The 21,195-nt window shown below is 41.7% G+C and overlaps 1 protein-coding gene across 2 annotated transcripts in view; it reads left to right on the top strand.

The window, feature by feature from the left end:
* Positions 1 to 21,195, top strand: part of LOC126456176 (speckle-type POZ protein B-like) — a 76,471-nt gene that overhangs the window by 14,373 nt on the left and 40,903 nt on the right. The window lies entirely within an intron of this gene.

Genomic DNA, 21,195 nt, shown 5'->3' with positions numbered 1-21,195 from the left:
GTTATATTTCAGTTTACTGAGGATTGGGAAGAAACATATTCAGCAGTCCACATTAAATTTACAACAGTTTGCATTCCATTTTAAACTGCTCACAGTAAAATTTGTAGCCGGCCGGTGTGACTGTGCGGTTCTGTGCACTTCAGTCTGGAACCGTGTGACCGCTACGGTCGCAGGTTCGAATCCTGCCTCGGGTATGGATGTATGTGATGTCCTTAGGTTAGTTAGGTTTAAGTAGTTCTAAGTTCTAGGGGACTGATGACCACAGATGTTAAGTCCCATAGTGCTCAGAGCCAGTAAAATTTGTAAATGGCAAACAAGCATCAACCTCAGTGCACTTATGTACTTTAAGGAGAAGGAAATACATGTTAGAATATGGCAGGATACAGATTAGCTGGCTGTTTTTCAAGGATTTCCCTGCATGGTGGGGAAGTGGCTATGTACGTAAAAAACAGTATTACATTTGCGTCCATAGACATATCACGGCACTGCACTGAACAGGTATTTGACTGTTGTGCAGAGTCAGTTCAATTTAGTGAAACTAAACTTCTAATTGTTCTTGTTTACAGATCCTCTAACTCTGACTTAAGAGAATTGTTGCTCAAGCTAGAGATGGTTCTTTATTCACTTTGTAGGAAGTACTGGAAATTAGTTATATGTGGTGGCTTCAATATAAATTTTGTATATGATTGTGCATGATCTGAGGCAGACTGTGTTTTTGTAAAGTAGGGTGCAGGGGAACAGTAGCACAGCTATAGATATTATTTTTATTCATTCTTCATTACTAGATATAAAGTCAGTTCATAGTAAAAATATTTCTGTAACTGATAAATCAGATATATGTACAGTATTTAACAATAATTTTCTGAGCATTGTTGGTGAATTAAATAAATAATTAGTTTCTACAGGGAATCATATAACTTCCTTGCCAAATACCTTTCCGAGATTGACCTCTGAAATACTCCTCTGTGATACAAACAAGGGGGAGATTGACTCAATAATTAAATCACTGAAGACTAAGGATTCTCATGGATATGATGGAGGGCATAGCAGAATATGCTGCACATTTAGCCCTGTATTTAGCCATATTTGTAAATTTTTCCTTTAGGCATGGTCAATTTCCTGAATGATTAAAGTACTCAGTAGTAAAGCCGCTTTATAAAAATGGAGAAAGGAATAATGTAGACGATTTTAGACCTATTTCTATGCTATCATTGTTTGCTAAAGTTATTTGAAAGGCGGCATACGTAAGGATAATTGATCATTTTATACTGCATGATTTGCTATCAAATGTACAGTTCGGCTTTAGAAGTCATCTAAGATGGGTTAAAGAAAAGGTTTCAAACACTAGGCATATTTTTTGATTTAACTAAGGTGTTTAATTGTGTTGATCATAAAATACTGCTCCAGAAGTTGGACCATTACGGAATACGGAGAGTAGCTCACGAATGGTTCACCTCTTACTTTAGCAACAGACAGCAAAAGGTCATTATTCACAATGCTGAGAATGGCTGTGGAGTGGAGTCTAAATGGGGTATGGTCAAGTGGGGGTGCCCCAGGGATCAGTGTTGGGGCCACTCCTCTTCCTTATTTATACAAAGGATATGCCCTCTAGTATTATGGGTAACTCTAAAATATTTCTGTTTGCTGATGGCACTAGCTTGGTAGTAAAGGGTGTTGTGTGCAACATTGGCTTGGTTTAAAAAAGTGCTGCTCATGACCTAAGTTCATGGCTTGTAGAGAATAAACTAACACTAAATCACAGTAAGACTCTGTTTTTACAGTTTCTGACACACAGTTCAACAAAACCTGAAGTTTTAATTTCACAGAATGGGCATATGATTAGTGAAACTGAACAGTTCAGATTCCTAGGTGTTCAGATAGATAGCAAACTGTCATTGAAAGCCTACATACAGGATCTTGTTCAGAGACTTAATTATGCCATTTTTACTGTTCGAAAGGTATCTGAAGTGAGTGATCATTCAGCATGAAAATTTGTGCTGGCCATGCACCAAGGCATGCACCCAACAATTACGTTTGTTATTGTCACTGTTGCATTTCGAAATCTTTTCTGTCGTCTTATTTTCTCTCTCTGTTTTTGCCACTACTTTCACTTTTTATTCACCTTCTCCTTTTTACCGTAATCTACTATGCCTTGGTGCATGGCCAGCACATCTTGGCACAGTGTTACACCGTCCGGGTTATCTGGATACTCCCCACTAACACCAACCTGTCAGAACTCCGGAGATGGGAACTTGCCCTTCAGTATATCCTCTCTTCTCATTATCCGCCAGGCCTCAACCTCCGCTAATTTCAAGTTGCCACCACTCATACCTCACCTGTCTTTCAACAACATCTTTGCATTTGTACTTCTGCCTCGACTGACATCTCTGCCCAAACTCTTTGCCTTTACAAATGCCTGCTTGTGTCTGTGTATGTGCGGTTGGATATGGGTGTGTGTGTGCGAGTGTATACCTGTCCTTTTTTCCCCCTAAGGTAAGTCTTTCCGCTCCCGAGATTGGAATGACTCCTTAACCTCTCCCTTAAAACCCACGTCCTTTCATCTTTCCCTCTCCTTCCCTCTTTTCTGATGAAGCAACCATTGGTTGCGAAAGCTTGAATTTTGTGTGTATGTTTGTGTGTCTATCGGCCTACCAGTGCTTTCATTTGGTAAGTCACATCATCTTTGTTTTTCAATAAGCTACCACTCGAATTCAAAAATCTTAGCAGTAATCCACGCGCTTTCAAATCGAAACTGGAGAGTTCCCTCATGGGTCACTCCTTCTATTCTGTTGAGAAGTTCCTTGAAAAATTAAGCTGATTCTTGTTGTATTGTTGATTGCACTTACTTAAACATATGGATCGACTTTTTTGGATTCATAAACATTTTTTTATCTGTTACTACTTTTATGCTGTAATTTCATGTACTGACACATTCCATGACCTTGGAGATTTGGTTCTCAGTTTGGTACTAGGGAACTTGATGTGTAAATAAATAAAGAAATAAATAGAGAATGTTCATTGCAATCTTGTGCCACCAACAAAATGTTCCCTTGTAACCAAATCAATACATTTTCCAAATCAGCGCAAATACTTCTCACTTGTCATTTGTTCCTCCAAAATCACATGGTCTATGAGGGTGTCAACAGTCATGCAGCACCACACAGTGAAAGAGAAACTTGTAAATTTGTTTCCAGTGCACCATGCGGTTTGATGATCGTTGTTACATAGGCTATATTACTGATTGCAAGCCATGTGAATGTGTCTTGATCAGTAAATAATAGAAGTGAGAAAAACATTCAAAAGACAGCATTTGTCCATATGAACGCATCTGCTGCAAATGACCATTCTGTGTCCCAGATTCCTCATGGGACAGCCTGCGTATATGTCCCATGTAAGTCTAATATCCCCGATATGTCCGACTGTATACTGACACACTCGAACTTATTTTACTGAATTATATTTTGTGTACTTAACAATTGCCCATGTGCAGAGTCAAACAGTGGAAAGTCCAGGATGGAATTATGACAATGTTATGAAAAGGACTCACCATATAGCAGAGATGTTGAGTCACAGACAGGCACAACAAAAACAGTAGTAAACACGCAAGCTTTTTGCCAGACGGCCACCCCCTAAACACACACACACACACACACACACACACACACACACACACACACACACATGCCAACCTAGCTCACACACACACACACACACACACACACACATACACATACACATGACCACAGTCTCTGGCTGCTGAGGGCAGACTTTGAGCTGTGGCACATGATGATAGAAGCGATCTGGGTGGTTGTGGGTAAGAATGCTGGGGCGGGGAGGGGGAATGGGAGGGACACCATGTATGTGTGTGATATGATAATGTAGTGTATGCAGGGATGAGGTGGAGAGAGGGTAGGGCAGCTAGGTGCAGTAGGGAAGTTAGGAGATTGTGGGGAAGGGGGGGGGGGGGGTGAGGGGGGCATAAAAGGAGAAAATTAAAAAGACTGTGGGTGTGTTTGTGGAATAGAAGGCTGTGGAGTGGCAAAAGGGAAGGGGATAGGTAGGTGAAGGACAGGGTGACTAAGGAAGGCTGACGCCAGGAGGGTTACAGGAACGTAGGATATGTTCCATGGAGAGTTCCCACCTGCACATGTCAGAGAATCTGTTGTTTGTAGGAAGGACCCATATTGCACAGGCTGTGAAGCAGTCATTGAAATGAAGAAAGTTGTATTGGTCAGCATGCCCAGAAACTAGCTGGTCCAGCTATTTCTTGGCCACAGTTTGTTGGTGGACATTCCTGTGGACATACAGTTTGTGAGCTGTCATGCACACATAGAATGGAATGAAGCACAGTGGTTTCAGCACACATGACTGGTTTCACATCATTTCAAGACATGTCAAGAGATAAGTCAAAACCCTGGCAGACAATGTGATTCATGTGCTTCAGTCCTGGATGGTAATGAGTCATGAGAGGAATTCCCCTCTGTGGCTGGACAATGGGACTTATATAGATGGTGGGTGACTAGAGAGACAAGGCATGGGAGATCAGTTTCTGTACAAGGTTGGGAGGGCAATTACGGTCTGTGAAGGCATCAGTGAGACCCTTAGTGTATTTTGAGTGGCTGCTTGTCCGTACAGATGCAATGGACAAAACTGCTTCACTCCATTTCAGTTTTCTACATCTCTCATTGTTTTTCCCATGTATTTTTCATCACCCCCTCCCACCTCTGTTCAGTACAATGCACTTAGCTTTTCACTCTTATTAACTCATGCATGATGTTTTAGTAGTAATCTCTGTCTTCCGTATTACCCTGTCTTACACCTTTAAGCTCTCAGGTTTTCAAATCTCGACCGATGCAGTCCCCAACAATCAGTCTTTCCTTCTCATCCCTACGGTAAGTCTCCCCTGACCCGCAGTTCTGGGTGACTTTCCCAAAATGTACCCCTTTTCCTAGACCTCTCCAGTCCTTTTCCTTCAGTCTTGTTCCTTCCCCTTCCACCGTTCTGCCTGAAGAAGGAGCCACTGGCTCCAAAAGCTTACCAATCGCAACAGTCTTTTATGTGTGTGTTCTGCTGCTACTTGATGAGTATCCAATTAAATATTTTTATCAGTAATTGATTGTTTTCATTGTTATTAAGCAAGAAAGGGAACACTAATACAGTCTGTAGGGGTCTCAGAATATGGTGATAATCTTCTTAATACATATGGATTGTTTTTTTTTTTCCAAACATAATCGGCTTGCTGCTTCCATGAAAGTTGATCATGTATGCATAAACCTAAGAATTTACAATCTATACAGGTTTTTAATAGAGTCTGATCAGCCACAGTATTTTGCCTGTTTGGACCACTTGGTTTAAAATGAATAATATTGGTTTTTATGTGTTTAGTTTTAGGTTTTCTCTTTCAATGTGAGCTCTTGCCTTTTCAATAAAGTTATGTATCTCTTTAACTAGGTGGGCCTCACTGTCTGCATAGCAGACACCAGATGTGTTGTCTGCATACATAGTGATCAATTTCTTATTGTCAAGAGAACTTGGAAAATCACTTACATAGCATATGAATAGGACTGGACCTGAAATGGAGCCCTGAGGAACACCAAAATTTATATCTCTTATAGTTAACCTTCTCCTCTCCAGTATTTCTCCATTAGAGTATATCATCTCCATGCACTGCTGTATACCTTTTAAGTATGTTTCTAGCAATTGTGTGAGTTTTCCAGTGACACCACTCTTCTCAGTTTTTGATAAGAGCATGTCATGATGTACTCTATCAAAAGCCCTTGAGAGGTCCAGGAATACTCCTGCTGCTTGGGATTTTTCATTTATTTTTTCAATTACATAATGGACAAGTTTTACTGCTGCTGACATGGTACTTCGACCTCTTCTGAACCATGCTGGAATCCAGTTAATATGTCAGCATTGTTGTAATGGTCCAGGATTTCTTTGATTTTGAAGGTTGATTTTTCTGGATACTCACTTTTTTTGTTGTCATTGCTCTATTTAAGTGCTCAGTCAGAATTTCTGTGGACATGTTCCATTTATTGTTGACCCCAATGGTAGTTATAACTGATTCCCATGATTGCTGGCTTAAACTATGTGTTAGTGTAGCAATGCTTATTGAAATCAACCGACTAAAAGTAGGGTAAATTAGAATGTCAGTGGTTTTTGTTTTTGGATTCTAGTGCAAGCCATTTATGAGAGATTGTGTTTTAAAAAGTTTCCATGCCAACACTTGTTTGTACCATTCAACCTGTGGGAGTTTGGGTCCTTACCATTATAAATAACAACCCGTTGATCCACTTGTTAAAACAATGAGCACATTTATTGTCACACTTCAGATATACGTCATTACACATTGAAAGTATCCCATAGACAGAACATAATGGCCGCCTAGGTCCAAAGAGTTTTTTGCATGCCAGAGATGTTATGGCACATCAGTATTGCCACAGAGCCCCCCCCTCCCCCCCCCCCCCCCCACAGTGCGGAGCACGAGGCTCTGGTTGTTGTGGGGAGAGGGTGCAGGTGTCGCGCCGTCTTTGTCCGGAGGGGGAACTCGGCGGGGCCAGGGTTCGAGCCCTTTTGGATGGAAAAATGTAATCACGGTGCCACATCAGTGGGAGTATGTGGCGACCGGTTCATGAGGTGACAGAGGGGGTGGGGGAATAGATGGAGACACGAGGTACAACAGTTACAGTGTCCCTGTGACGTCAATGAAAGATTGAATGAGGAAAGGATCTAAGGAATTGGGTATCGGTGAGGAGTGGAGAACGGAAAGTTGGAAGGTGTCGTCAGCGGAGTGGGGGATGACTAAGAGAGAATCATTTGTGGTAGTTATACAGATGTCAAAGGGTAAAAAGTGAGACGTCGATGGAGACAGTAGTGGGTTGTTGAATGTCGGGTGAGAAGTGTGTGATGGGCGTAAGAGGAGAGGGTAGGGTGAAAGGTGTGGACCCCGGACTCTGACAGTGAGGTTCCCGGCGTTGGGGAAGGGGACGTGGCCAGCGTGTTGTCCCTTGAGGGGGCGGTGGTGTGGAAGTCGTCGTCCGTCGTGGTTGGTGGTGTCGGGTCACTGGAGGTGTTGTTGTCTGCAGTGACCCATGCTGGCATCCCTAAGCATCACAGCTTCACACATGGCTAACCACTGGTGCACGAATGTTTTAGGCGGAGTGTGTACTTTTGGAGCGGGTGCTCTCTGCAACCGTATTGTCTGTCGTATGTTCTCGATTAGCACGGGGTATTTGATAGTATCTTGGAGCGGTGAAGGCTCGAAAAGCTCAGCTGGTAGGGTCAATGGCTCGCCATAGTGCAGTTCGGTCACCAAGCACTGCAGGTCAACTTTATATACAGAATGGAGGCCTAGCAGTACCCACGGGAGGGTGTGTAACCACCGTTCCCTGGGGCACATTAGCATTGTCTTTAATGTGCAGTTCCATCGTTCCACTAAGCCATTTGATTGGGGGTGGTAGGCTGTCGTGTGAATGTGGCTGACGCCAAAGAGCTCGCACATTTTTGTGAAGAGGACAGCCTCAAACTGACGGCCTTGGTCTGTAGTAATGGTTTCGGGGCAGCCGAAATGTGCGAACCGTGTGGAGAGGACAGCGTTGACGACTGTTTTGGCCAAAATATCGGCTAGAGGGGTTGCCCTGACCCATCTAGTTGTTCTGAAGTATTGGTAACCATCCACCTGGGGAAGGGGGCCGACAATGTAGTGGAGTCTGCCAGAAGGAGAGTGGAAGACGCCTGAGGAGGGCGTTGAGTTGTGTCCGACTTCGGACCGCTGGCACAAAATACAAGTGCAACACCAGTTGCGACGGTCTTTGCAAAGTGAAGGCCATACGAAACGCTCAGCGATGATGTGCTTAGTTGTGCGAATGCTCGGGTGGTCGAGACTGTGCAGTGCGTCAAACACCGAGTGACACAAAGAGGAGGGGACGTGGCATGCCAGTGGAAGTGTCACACCATAGCTCCAAGCATGTGCCAGGGATCGTCTTGCGCGCCAGTCGCTGAGAGTGATTATTGTCAGATAATAGGCTCATCAAGGAGTCATCATTTGTTTGCGTTCGAGCAAGATATGCCCGAGATCCGGGAGAAATAATCAGGGGCTATGTTGTCAGATCCCTGAATGTATTGTACATTACTTGTGTATTGTGAAATGATGTCGAAATAACGGAACCTCCTAGGAGGTGGGTCGGCTGTAGAATTTGAGTGCTTGAGCGAGAGGTTTGTGGTCTCTCAAGATCGTGAGGGAGCATCCCTCGACATCTTTGCAGAAATATCTAATGGCTTCGTAAACGCTAAGAGCTCTCTGTCGAAAGCGGACCTTTTGCACTGAGAGAGAGAAAGATATTTCGCTAGCGTCCGTGGTGAGCAAAAGTGTTGCATCTGGGTGTGGATGGGCAAGCGTGATGGCTTCCGCGAGTGCGGTTTTGAGTTTTTTGAAAGACACATGCATGACCTCTGTCCACGGCACGTGCCTGTTGCTTGATGCTTGTTGCCCGCACAGTGTGTCTGTGAGGGGGACCTGTAATACGGCGGCTCTTGGAATGTGGCGGTGGAAAAACTGATCATTCCTAAGAACCGGTGGAGTTCTTGGTATGTTTCTGGTATTGGCAGCTGTTTGATAATGTCTATTTTCTCTTGCGTGGGCCGGATACCATCGACTGAAACTGTGTGTCCCAGAAAACCAACAGAATCCTGTCTCAGTTTGCATTTGTCTTTGTTGACAATCACACCGTGGGATTGTAATGTGTCAAACAGCATCCGGATGTGAAGCTCGTGTTCCTCTGGAGAGGAAGAAAAGATCAAAATGTCATCCAGGTACGCGTAGCAGAAAGGTAGGGGTCGTAACACTGTATCTAAGAACCTCTGCCAGGTTTGGGGAAAGTTTTTCAATCCGTAAGGCATGTAAACGTATTCGAAGAGGCCGAAGGGTGTGGTGATGGCGGTTTTAGGGATATCTTGTTCATACATTGGTATTTGGTGATATGCTTTGTCACAGACTGTTGTTGTTGTTGTGGTCTTCAGTTCTGAGACTGGTTTGATACAGCTCTCCATGCTACTCTATCCTGTGCAAGCTTCTTCATCTCCCAGTACTTACTGCATCCAACATCCTTTGGAATCTGCTTAGTGTATTCATCTCTTGGTCTCCCTCTACAATTTTTACCCTCCATGCTGCCCTCCAATACTAAATTGGTGATCCTTCGATGTCTCAGAACATGTCCTACCAACCGATCCCTTCTTCTAATCAAGTTGTGCCATAAGCTCCTCTTCTCCCCAGTTCTATTCAATACCTCCTCATTAGTTATGTGATCTACCCACCAATCTTCAGCATTCTTCTGTAGCACCACATTTCAAAAGCTTCTATTCTCTTCTTGTCTAAACTATTTATCATCCACGTTTCACTTCCATACATGGCTACACTCCATACAAATACTTTCAGAAACGACTTCCTGACATTTAAATCTATACTCGATGTTAACAAATTTTTCTTCTTCAGAAACGCTTTCCTTGCTATTGCCAGTCTACATTTTATATCCTCTCTACTTCGACCATCATCAGTTATTTTGCTCCCCAAATAGCAAAACTCCTGTACTACTTTAAGTGTCTCATTTCCTAATCTAATTCCCTCAGCATCACCTGACTTAATTCGAACTACATTCCATTATCTTCGTTTTGCTTTTGTTGATGTTCATATGATACCCTCCTTTCAAGACACTGTCCATTTCGTTCAACTGCTCTTCCAAGTCCTTTGCTGTCTCTGACAGAATTGCAATGTCATCGACCAGTCACTGGAGGATGGGCATACAATGCCTGCTTTCAATAGGTCCAAGATGATTGCTTTCGCCGCTTTGAGTTTGTGTGGATTCAGGCATTGTGGTCGCTGTCTGACCGGAAGGCCCTCAGTCGTATTGAGTTTGTGACATGCGTCACTCGTGATTGATAACATGCTACGTGCGCGGGCTGTGTCGTTAGCATTCGAACATTCGTGCAATGAGTCAATGGTTTGAGTGCATGCTGGTTTGTGCGAAGAGCGAATACCTCGAAGTGAGGCGAGTTCGGATTTCATGCTCTGTAATGTCTGTTCTGTACGTTCGATAAGGGAGGTGAGCTTGGCCTGCGTTTGCTTGAGTTCACTGATTTCTTGTCATTGTAGTAGCATGTTGCAACGTTTACTAGTTAACTTGCCCGCAAGAAGAGCACATTCAATCTGCAATAGTGAAATGTCAATGTTTGTTGACCGAATGGGTGATACAGACACAGTGGCTGTGAGGGCAATAGTCTATAGCGAAGGTTGGTGGACTAACGTACTTCGCGTAATGTCTAGCGAAAATTTGTGGTGTCGCAGAAAGTCAATGCCTAAGACCGGATAAGTCACTTGTGCCATATGAAAAGTCCATGAAAACTTCAAATCTTTTGACAGTTTGAGCGTTAAAGGTGCGCTGTACCTAACACTTTGATATGAGAGTTATTAGCCACGCAGAACAGTCTGGGCGAAGAAGTGAACATGGTAGGTGCGAGAGCTGGGGGTATTACACTCGTATCAGCACCACTGTCAATGAGGAATTTAGTTCCTGAGACAAGGTTAAGAGCGAATAGACAACAGTCGGCGCTTACCGTGTTAGATGCTGTTGCTGCTGTAAGGCGTCTTTTTTCCTGTGCGTGAGATGCTGCGCCTATGGCGCCTCATGAGCTGCATTTCCCGCCACGCAAGGGCTGCAACATTTCCTGGCCGCGTCGCCGAATTTGGCGTGGAACCAACACAGCAGCCATGGCTTATGTCGTGGAGGCTGTATCTGGTTCCCCGTGATGGCGGGCAGATATCGCCACTGTCGTAGCATGAGCGCTGAGGAAGCGAGCTCGCCCGAATCCTGGAGGGGGAAGGAGGGTTGACATGCTGTTGAGATTGCTACCCCCACTCTTCATGCTGTGCGCTCGCCTGTTAATAAACTTGAAAGCTCGATCCGCGACTGAAAGCTTCTCATCCAAGGTGCTGTTGGTGAGTGGCAGGAGCTGTAGTTGTATTGCTTCCGACATTTTGACGAGCCACATCAACCATAATGCTGTATCGGGTAGCAAATCCACAGGTGCGAGGGCATGGAGTCGTCACCATAGTCCCAATAGGGTGAGGTCGTGCAGGTGTTCCTCATGAATGATGTGAAGAATAATCTTGTCCGGAGCTCGAGAAAGTCTTTCACAAATGAGTCTTTTCGCGTTCGTATATTTCAGTGAAGTCGGCGGGTTGATCATAATGTCACTCATCAAATCCAAATGGTCATGCAAATGTCCCACCAAACACACGAAGTGTGATTCTTCTGAGTCAATGCCTGTGGCGGTGAATATAGAGTCGATTAACTCGAACCATGAGTTGGGCTGCGTTTTTGCAAAAGTCGGCAGTTTAGGTAACTTAGTAGGTTTGGAATCTACGACTACTGGGTGTGTAAGAGCCACAGGTGTGGGAGCAGTCAATATGGCATGGCATCTGCTGGGGCAGGAGGAGGGGGGGGGGGGGGGTGGAGGCCCGGGGGCCTGTAAACTGTTAAACCCCTGGGATCGGTCGTTATTGCTGTCTGATGTCTAGCAAAGTGGGTGCGGTACTAGGAGAGGTCACATTCACTATACACAGTTCAGTTCGATCAGAAAATTGAGGCTGTGTGTAGCCTGGTGTGGAACTGATTTGCAGCGTGGATGATGTAGCAGCCGTGTAGTGGCACTGCTTCGAAAGTTGGTGCAAAGTTCTGAGGGGGGTTGTGCACCCCTGAGCGTGCAACGTTAGCGGTGGAAAGTCCGGATCTCTTTTCACACTTTGTCCTGTATGTTCAAAAGAATGATCATGAGGCAAGATGGCGGGTGGTACGTACGTGTTGTCTGAGAGTGTTGTGGTACTGCAATCCACTCGCAGGTCGGAGGGCCTCGAAATGTTCGATGTATAGAGTCCACGCGTGGTGCAGGTGGGTGGCATGGTCGGATTCTGACCGTAGAAATCATATGGCGGTACACCTCGTTGCGTAGGCCACATGACGATACAGGCGGTTCACTCGTACACACACAATTGTTATTGTTATTGAACTCGAGTAGAACACGGGAAGAGCTTAACAAACTGTCGTCAGGGTCACCAATGTAGGAGCTTGGGTCCTTATCGTTATAAATATCAACCTGTTGATCCACTTGTTAAAACAATGAGCACATTTATTGTCACATGTCAGATGTACGTCATTACACATCGAAAGTATCACATATACAGAACATAATGGCCGCCTTGGCCCAAAGAGTTTTTTGCGTGCCAGAGATGTTATGGCACGTCAGTGTTGCTGCAAACCTTTGTAGTTCCTAGGTACAAATTTGTTATGTTTGCTTACAGTGTACTTGTTTGTTCCTTGAGTGAATTATGACTTGTTAGTCAGTGTGTGATCGTCCAAGCATATGTACATGTTGTAAATTTTACAACAGACACATGCTCATGTGACAACAATAGGTGTTAATTTTAACCCTCTTCTGTCATCACATGTTTCCTTGTGTTATGTTGTCTAAGAATTGCACTACCACTTTCATATAACTGGCTGAAGAGGTGATGGTTGACATCTATTGGGGTATCTAGCCACATACACTGTACAAGAGTACCCCAACAGATGTCAACCGTCACCTCTTCAGCCAGTTATGTAAAAGTGGTAGTGCAACTCTTAGACAACATAACACAAGGAAACATGTGATAACAGAAGAGGGTTAAAATTAACCTTCTGGCAGGCACACCTATTGTTGCCACATGAGCAGGTGTCTGTTGTAAAATTTACAACATGGACATATGTCAATAAAAAGAAGCCTGTGCTGAACAAACTATTATATTTATTGAAGAAAGCAGTTCATATTTACTGTCTTCAGCATTAATAACAAGATCTTTTGCTCTTTTCGTTTCTTGAATAACAATTTAGCCAGATATTCTGACATATGTTCATTTTCATAGCAGGTTTCGCAGACAGTTTGCTTCTTAGTGTGCTGTTTACAAGTGGACTTATTACATCTATCACATTTAATTGATGTGCATGAATTTTTTTGATGTCCACAAAAGATACATACACACCCTGCATTTTCCCATTGAGGTTCACAGTACTGATCTTCAGAAGTTGATGTTTCAGCATGAAATATGGTAAGATGGGCTGGCAACAATTTGAGTTGAGTTCTAGATATGAGTTGTTCTTTCATTAGACCTGCTAACTTCTTGAGATAAAAATGTCTTTGTGATTTTATCTCTGGCTTTGTGAAGGAAAACAGTATTTGTGAATTAATTCCAGAAATTTCAAAAAAATGAAAGAAAAACATAGCCATAGTGGCTATCTCCTTGTAATTGGTGAAACTGTGACAGACAGATGTCTTGATTTATCCAAAGCTTTTGACATCATTGACCATAATGCCCTACTACAGAAGCTGGACCAATTAGGAATTAGAGGTATACCCAGCTAGTGACTCAGGACATACATATGTAGATGCAAACTGGTGGTTGAAGTGCAATATTCTGACCATAACAAAATCAGCTACTGCTATTCAGGATATGAAAATGTGAAATACAGGGTCCCTCAAGGATCAGTATGAGGACACATTCTGTTTCTCCTCTATGTCAATGAGTATTGCCAAGTATTTGCAAAGTATTGCAACAAGTATTGCCAAACTACGCTCCAGTTTGCAGGTGATAAAAGCCTCCTTATTAGTGGGAAAACAGAAGAAAAACTAAAAGACTGCTATCCAAACAATGAACAGCATAGAACAGTGGTTCAGCTATAACAACCTAATTATAAAGAAAGAAAAGACAGTATCACTGAACTTCTGCAATCTAAAAGGAATGCACCACCAAGATATACAAATAGAACTAAGGGATAGAGTTCTTGAAAGTGTTGACAGCACAAAATTTCTGGGACTCTACCTCCAGAACAGCACAAAATGGGAGGTACACATTGAATACCTGCAAAGAAAACTAAGCAAAACCTGCTACATGATCAGGATCTTAAAGAGTTGTTGCAGAAAAGCCAGCGTGTTAAATGTATACTACTCCTATGTGCATTCTGTAATTAAAAATGGCATAAACTTCTGGAGAAATGCAAGAAGAATTATTAAACTTTTCAGGATGCAAAAGAGAATATTAAGAATTATTGAAGGGGTAAAAAATAGGAAATAATGCAGACTCATTTTCAAAAAAGTCTATTCTTCCTCTTCCTTGTATTTTTGTTTATGAAATGTCAGTTTTCTTAAAACAATATATTGATAGACACCCAGATACCTTATTAAAAATGAAGATATACATTCATACAATACAAGAGAAAAATCTGATCTTCATATGGAGCAGGTGAGAACATCATTGTGCCAAAATGGCACTCTGCATATTGGGATAAAAATTTACAATAATCTGCGTAACCATATTAAATCAGTAATTCGACTCCATAGTTTTAAGGCTGAACTAAAGGCATATTTAATTGATCATTACTTTTACAGTCTGACAGAGTATCTAAAAAGCAAACAACAAAAATAAACATGCATTATGAATATTCTACTTAGTATGTTGTCTCCAGTGTTTATTGTTTATATGATTCTTTGCTAAATTACTTAAATATCTAGTCCATAGGAAAGCAATACAAACTGTATTTTATGTTGTAAAGACTCAACTGTATCCAGTATCCTTGTATATATTCTATACATGTAGAATTAGAAAGAACTAAAATAAAGAAATAAAATAAACTGAGTAACAGGCAAACATTTTATCCACAACATCAACTACACCTTTTGTCACATTGTAGTCAGTTATGATTCACGTTTGTGTGTTTCATCATCAACTGTGGCTGTGTCATGCATAGTGGATAAAAGTATGACAGCGTGGTATTTATGAGGAACCTATGAAACTAAGGTGTTATGCTGCTGAAATCTAAACATTGCACTTCCAATTTTTATGTTTCGTTTAGGAGAAATTCTGCAGGAATTTCATGTCTATTCTTCGTTGTTGTATCAATGCAAGTGATTTTCTTCTGCAGCAAATATTTAGAACATAGATAGTTTGTGTACCAATTGTCAGTTGTCAGGTTCCTGTTAGACTTTTGTTTGGGCACCACAGGTATTTTCAGCATGTCTTTAGGAGCACTAGATAATCGATATGGACCTTCCGGTTGCATGCCACAGTAAACTTCATGTAGTGCAAATATTTTTATCCCATATTTAGTTGGTTTGTTGCGTATGTACTGAATCCATCCACAACATCCTCAGAAGCATGCAGCAATTCATTTTTCGTGGTGGATTCACTCAGACTGTAATAACTTTGACAGTTAGCAACAAAAGCAACCAATACTGTATGGAATGCAGCCAAATTATCAGATTTTCAGTGTCATCAAACCACATACAGCAAGGAAGAAACAGAAACCTTTTGTAACTCATAACAGTCCTATCAGTTACATTCCTGCTCCATCTGTCGCCCAGAGACATGGCATGGTGGTCTTTTCTTGTACCAGTCAAAAGAAAAGAATCCCGAACACAGCCATTATTTCGTGTCTTGGTGTCACATTACTATCTCTTTTGTGTGAGAATTAATGTGTGTCTCACTGTCTATTTATATATGTATTTGTATAGTTTATAATTTCATCAATAATGTCAAGGTCAGTTATTTTCAGAAAAGCACAACCTCATCAATCAAATTCATCACATTTCTCTTTGGACCTGATAAAATTTCCATAATGTTTTTTCTCTTCATCTTTGATGTTTTTGTTTTTTCTCTTGGTTTTTGACATTTTAATACAGTTGCTTTTGCACCAATACATAACTTTGTCTTTTCTAATAAAGGGCTGTATTCATTATGCTTCAAATCCACTTCACTTTTCTCCAGGTCTGAAAAGTCTGGATAGAATTCATCATCACTTTCTTCGAGTAGTTCACGAATTTCCTTATCTGATACATTCTTTTAACTGAAATAAAACATTAAAATAAGGGAAGTGAATAAATCAATTCAGATGTTCATATAACCAAATTAATGTTTAATGTGCATCTATACAAAATTTTAAAAACTGAATAACTATAGTTAACTTTTTATTACTCTTACCTTTGCATACTGACTGCTGGAACAAACCTAGTAGCTGTCATGCCAGCAGGCACATATTGTACTTTTTACAACATTCAACACCTCATTGCTTACAATTCAGAAAACAAACTGAGAAAGCTATCCAAAGGAACTGAAGCCACCTTAACACTGCCAAGAAAAGGTTGAGAATGGAATACATGGCAGTGTGGCGCAATAGCTCAACATTAAGGCATCGTTTAGGCACAAAAATTGCTGCTGTTGTACATTTTACAACAGCCCACACACTCAAGGGTTAATGTTCTTTCTGCTGTTGCAGTTAATCTGGACATTAGCACCCACGCAATCACACGAGGAAGTGGCACGAGTCAGGCAAGTGCCCTGTGCTTTCTCCATCAACACAGATTCCATCCCTATCACATCTCTGTCCATCAAGAACTGCATGGAAACGATTATGGAATCATATTAACTCCTGTATGTGGGTATTACAACAGGATACTCCAGATGTATCATGTATCTTGTTTACTGATGAAGCCACATTTAACAATCAAGGAGAGGTAAACCACCAAAACAAGCACTGTTAGTCTGTTGACAGTTCCTATTGACGTCATCCAGAACACCAGCATCCATGTAGTGTAAATGTATGGTGTGGGATGCCTCCTAACAGACCTCCTTCCACAGATGCGAGAAGACATTGCTGTGCAGACTAGGAGGAGCCTGTGGTACCAACATGATGGCTGTCTAACCCATAGTGCATGAAGTACTATAGCTTGTCTTCAGTAATTGTTTCCAAATCATTGGATTGGATGCAGAGAACCTGTATCTTGGCTGTCCTGAAAGCTGAAAGACACTGTCTACAGGGACAAACCAATTACACCCAATGATATGCAACAATGTATTACTACATCCTGCTCAGACATCTCCACTGAAATGCTGGCATATGTGCAGCAGTCATTCCGGTGTTCTTTAGTGTGTATTATACCAGTGTCAGTGTGGGAACTTCTCAAAATACGTATCTTATAAACAACTCTCACTAGAATCCATCAACAAACACGACTGACATTCTAGTTTACCCTACTTTTAGTCTGTTAATATCAGTAGGCATTGTTCCATTTAAAAAAGTGTGTGTTTGCACAAAAAATACACTTTCTAAGTATTACTACAATCTGTTAACTGCCTAACAATATGAGCCTCTGACTACCATTCAGTGAAAACTGCATATCAGTATCACTTTTCATTTCCTCAATATTTGCAGTGCAGGTTTTAGGTGATTCTCTATGTATACAGACATGTGAATATACACATGCATTAACTGAGGAGGGGATAGGACAGGGTGGACAAGGATGGCATTGGTCACAGTGAAGAAGTAAATAGACATTTGCTCGAAGTGATTTAGGAAAACCACAGAAAACATAAATGAAGATTTCTGGATACATCACAAACCTCCATTCTCCTAAATCTGACATCAGTGTCCTAACAAATGCACTGCCTCAGTCTGTTACACCTAATGTATAGTTATTTTAAGTTTGTGTGTACTTGAAACAAGGTACTGTAATAGCATGACAGAGACAGAGAGAGAGAGAGAGAGAGAGAGAGAGAGAGAGAGAGAGAGAGAAACATTTAATTTTTTCCATTGGGATCTCTTATAATAGTTGTATAATTATGAAACAGAGCTATTTCTGCTTGTTGGGTATATGGTGCCCCCTCCACTTGAATGGTCCCCCTAAAAATTGTTGTCAGTTTTTATGGTTTGTTCAGAACATGAACTGCCCTTCCCAAAACCATCTTGATATTCAACTAAATTACTCTCCAGTGGTGTTTCTTTTCTGTTTAGCACAGTCTGGGAAAATATGTTATACGCAACTGGTTGCAAAGAAATTCCTGTGTTGTTGTTAACATTTCTTGTGTAGTTGATATATCTACTCTCCTGGAAGCTTGCTTTTTTTTTTAGCTCATTTTTCTATTTTTGGTGGAAACCATTTCAAAAGTTCTGCTGTAATAGGCTCCTTCATTAGCTTTATAACATTTTAAAAACTTCTTCAATTCCGGTGATAGTTGGGGATAAATCTTCATCTAGGTTTTCATGGGTGTTTGAGTAGTTGAGCTTATGGATTGGTTCTGGACAATTAAGGAGCTGATCAAAATATTTTGCAAATATTTTGAAATGTTTAGTGCTATGTAAGCCAAATTGGTGAGCCTTGACCAATGCCCCTATGTTGTTAGATTTACATTTGAAGTACATTTACCTAACTCTTTTTAATCTCATGTTCGCCTTCAAACATCTACTGGAAGGGCCTCTTTAGCAGATCATTTACAGAAAACACTTTCATGCTGTTTCCTTGCACACTCACTTGTTTTACCAGCTTCTAGCCTATAGCCTTTTGACTGAAACGGGTAGTAATCATAACTAAATCGAATATATTATTTTTACGTGTATAAACTGAACTGTTGTTTTCAAATTTCATAATTAATAATTTAACACTGAGAGGAAGAAAAGAAAATGAAAATGGAAAAGAAGCTTTTTATCGATAGGAATCGGACCTAGGTCTGCTAATTATCAGTCCACACTTTCGACCACTTGACCACAGTGTATTCATTACAATGGGGCTTTAAAAACCCCTCATACTCTACACTTGCATAATACACTACATGCAATTTCAAATAAAAATACTGAGCTGGCGTTGTGAGCAACATAACACTCAGTGCCGAAGGGATGATGTGACACCAGAACCTGTCCAGTAGGAAACAGGCAGTTGTATCGCTTCCCTGAGTTGATCATAGCAGGACTGACTGTCGTTTCAGCATTCAGCTTTGGTTTCTAGCTTTTGCAAAGAGGGCGCTGCAAAACACATTTTATTTGTATATCAGCATGCATTTGAAGAGAAACTGTAATTTTAGTGCCATTTGTGGGTCACATTCCAAGTGAAATGGCATAATTTTAGTGCAATATATAGGGTGCACTGTGCACATTCTCATTTGACAACCAGCACCATTGGTGGGATGTGAGGAACATTAGGTGCTATGTTCATGACTGTTGTGTTTACTGTCTCCAAAAAGACATCTTGCCTTGTAATTACATTTTATGAGTTTTCTGATGTTTTGCTGTGAGTCAGTGTTTTGAATTTAATAATTCTTTTATGACCTTTTGTTTGACTATTTGATCTCCGTTACATAGTGGTATGACTTTTATTTAACTTAATCCACATTTTCTCTAGTGTAAATTATGACAATTTCCTTATTTTCATCAACATCCTTAAGTGTACAGTCAAACAATGGAAAATCCATGATGGAATGTAACAATATTATGAGAAGGAAAGTTGCTACTCACCATATAGTGGAGATGCTGTGTCGCAGAGAGGCACAACAAAAAGATTTTCACACTTAAAGCTTTCAGCCAATGGCCTTTGTCTATTGTTGGCCGAAAGCTTTAAGTGTGAAAATCTTTTTTGGTGACGACCGCTGGCCTGGCACACGGGGTGCAAGCAGAGCTTGTTATTTGCAGCATCGTTCCCATAGTGGATCAGGGTCATTTGGTTTGGAGCCGAGTGGAGGGTCTCAAACAGAGGCTTCATTGACTTTGTGACGGTCTTGGCTGCAGATTTCTAGACTTGCGCTATTGGGTGGGGAATTGTAGGACGCCCCTAGATAGGTCAGGGGTGCACTACACAAAGGAAGTGGCTACTCGGGTAGCAGAGTACTTGTGGCGTGCACATGGTTTTTTTTTTTAGGGTAGGCAGTAGTGCAAAGTGTCCCGATGAACACTCACCAGTCGATGTGCAGGCAGGGCAATCAGGACACGCTCAGTGTAAAGACACATCAGCTATCAAGATATTAGCAGTAAATTTTCAGAGTGTTCGGAACAAAGTTCCTGAATTTACTGCCCTCCAGGAAGCGTGTGGGCCGCAAATTACTCTCGGGACTGAGACCTGGCTGAACCCTGAGATGGGAAGTTCTGAAATATTTAGTGAGGGTTGGAACGTGTATCAGAAAGACAGATTAGACACCGTAGGAGGTGGTGTCTTCATTGCAGTTGACAAAAATATTGTGTCTACTGAGGTTGAAGTAGGGTGTGAGTGTGAAGTTATCTGGGCACATTTAACAGGGCTAGAAGAAATAAAGTTAATTGTTGGGTGTTATTACCGGCCAACAGGTTCCACCATGATAGTTCTATACTCATTCAAAGGGAGTCTACACTCTGTATTGCAGAAGTACCCGGATCATGCTATATTAGTCGGGGGCTACTTCAGCTTACCTAGTATAGACTGGGATGTCTATGGATTCATTACAGGTGGTACAGACAAGCCATTGTGTGAATTACTTTTGAACACATTATCCAAAAACTGTCTTGAGCAGCTAAGTTGACAGCCAACGCGTAATGGAAATATTTTAGATCTGGCAGCCACAAACAGACCAGATCTCACCGACGTTGTCAGTGTTGAGACAGGGATTAGTGATCATGATGTTGTCATTGTGACTATGGTTATGAAAGTTAAAAAGTTGGTCAAGAAGGCTAGGAGGGTATTCTTACTAGAAAGAGCAGATAAGCAGTTGTTAGCATCCCACTTAGTAAATGAATCTACTTCATTTACTTCCGGTACGATGGACGTGGAAGAATTATGGGCACATTTTAAACACATTGTAAATCAGGCATTGGACAAGTATGTGCCAAAAAAGTAGGTTACGGATGTAAAAGACCCACCGCGGTTTAGCAGAGCAATTCGGAGAATGCTCTGGAAGCAAAGACAGTTGCACTCGCGGTACAAGAAAGATCGGGAGAATGAGGACAGGCAAAAGTTAGTAGAGATTCGTGCTGCTGTAAAAAGAGCGATGCGCGAAGCATACAACCACTACCACCATCATACCTTAGCAAAAGATCTTACTGAAAACCCAAGAAAATTCTGGTCTTACGTAAAATTGGTAAGCGGGTTGAAGGCCTCCATCCAGTCACTCACTGATCAGTCTGGCCTGGCAATGGAAGACAGCAAAACGAAAGCTGAAATTTTAAATTTAGCATTTGAGAAATCTTTCACGCGGGAGCATTGTACAAACATACCGTTGTTTGAGTCTCGTACAGATTCCCGTATGGAGGACATAGTGATTGACATCCTTGGGGTTGTGAAGCAGCTGAATGGGTTGAAAATAAATAAATCGCCAGG

This window comes from Schistocerca serialis, chromosome 2 (assembly GCF_023864345.2).
Source record: "Schistocerca serialis cubense isolate TAMUIC-IGC-003099 chromosome 2, iqSchSeri2.2, whole genome shotgun sequence".
In the NCBI taxonomy this organism is placed as follows: domain Eukaryota; kingdom Metazoa; phylum Arthropoda; class Insecta; order Orthoptera; family Acrididae; genus Schistocerca; species Schistocerca serialis.
Note: the sequence above shows the minus strand (reverse complement) of the source record. Positions and strands in the feature narration are given on the sequence as shown.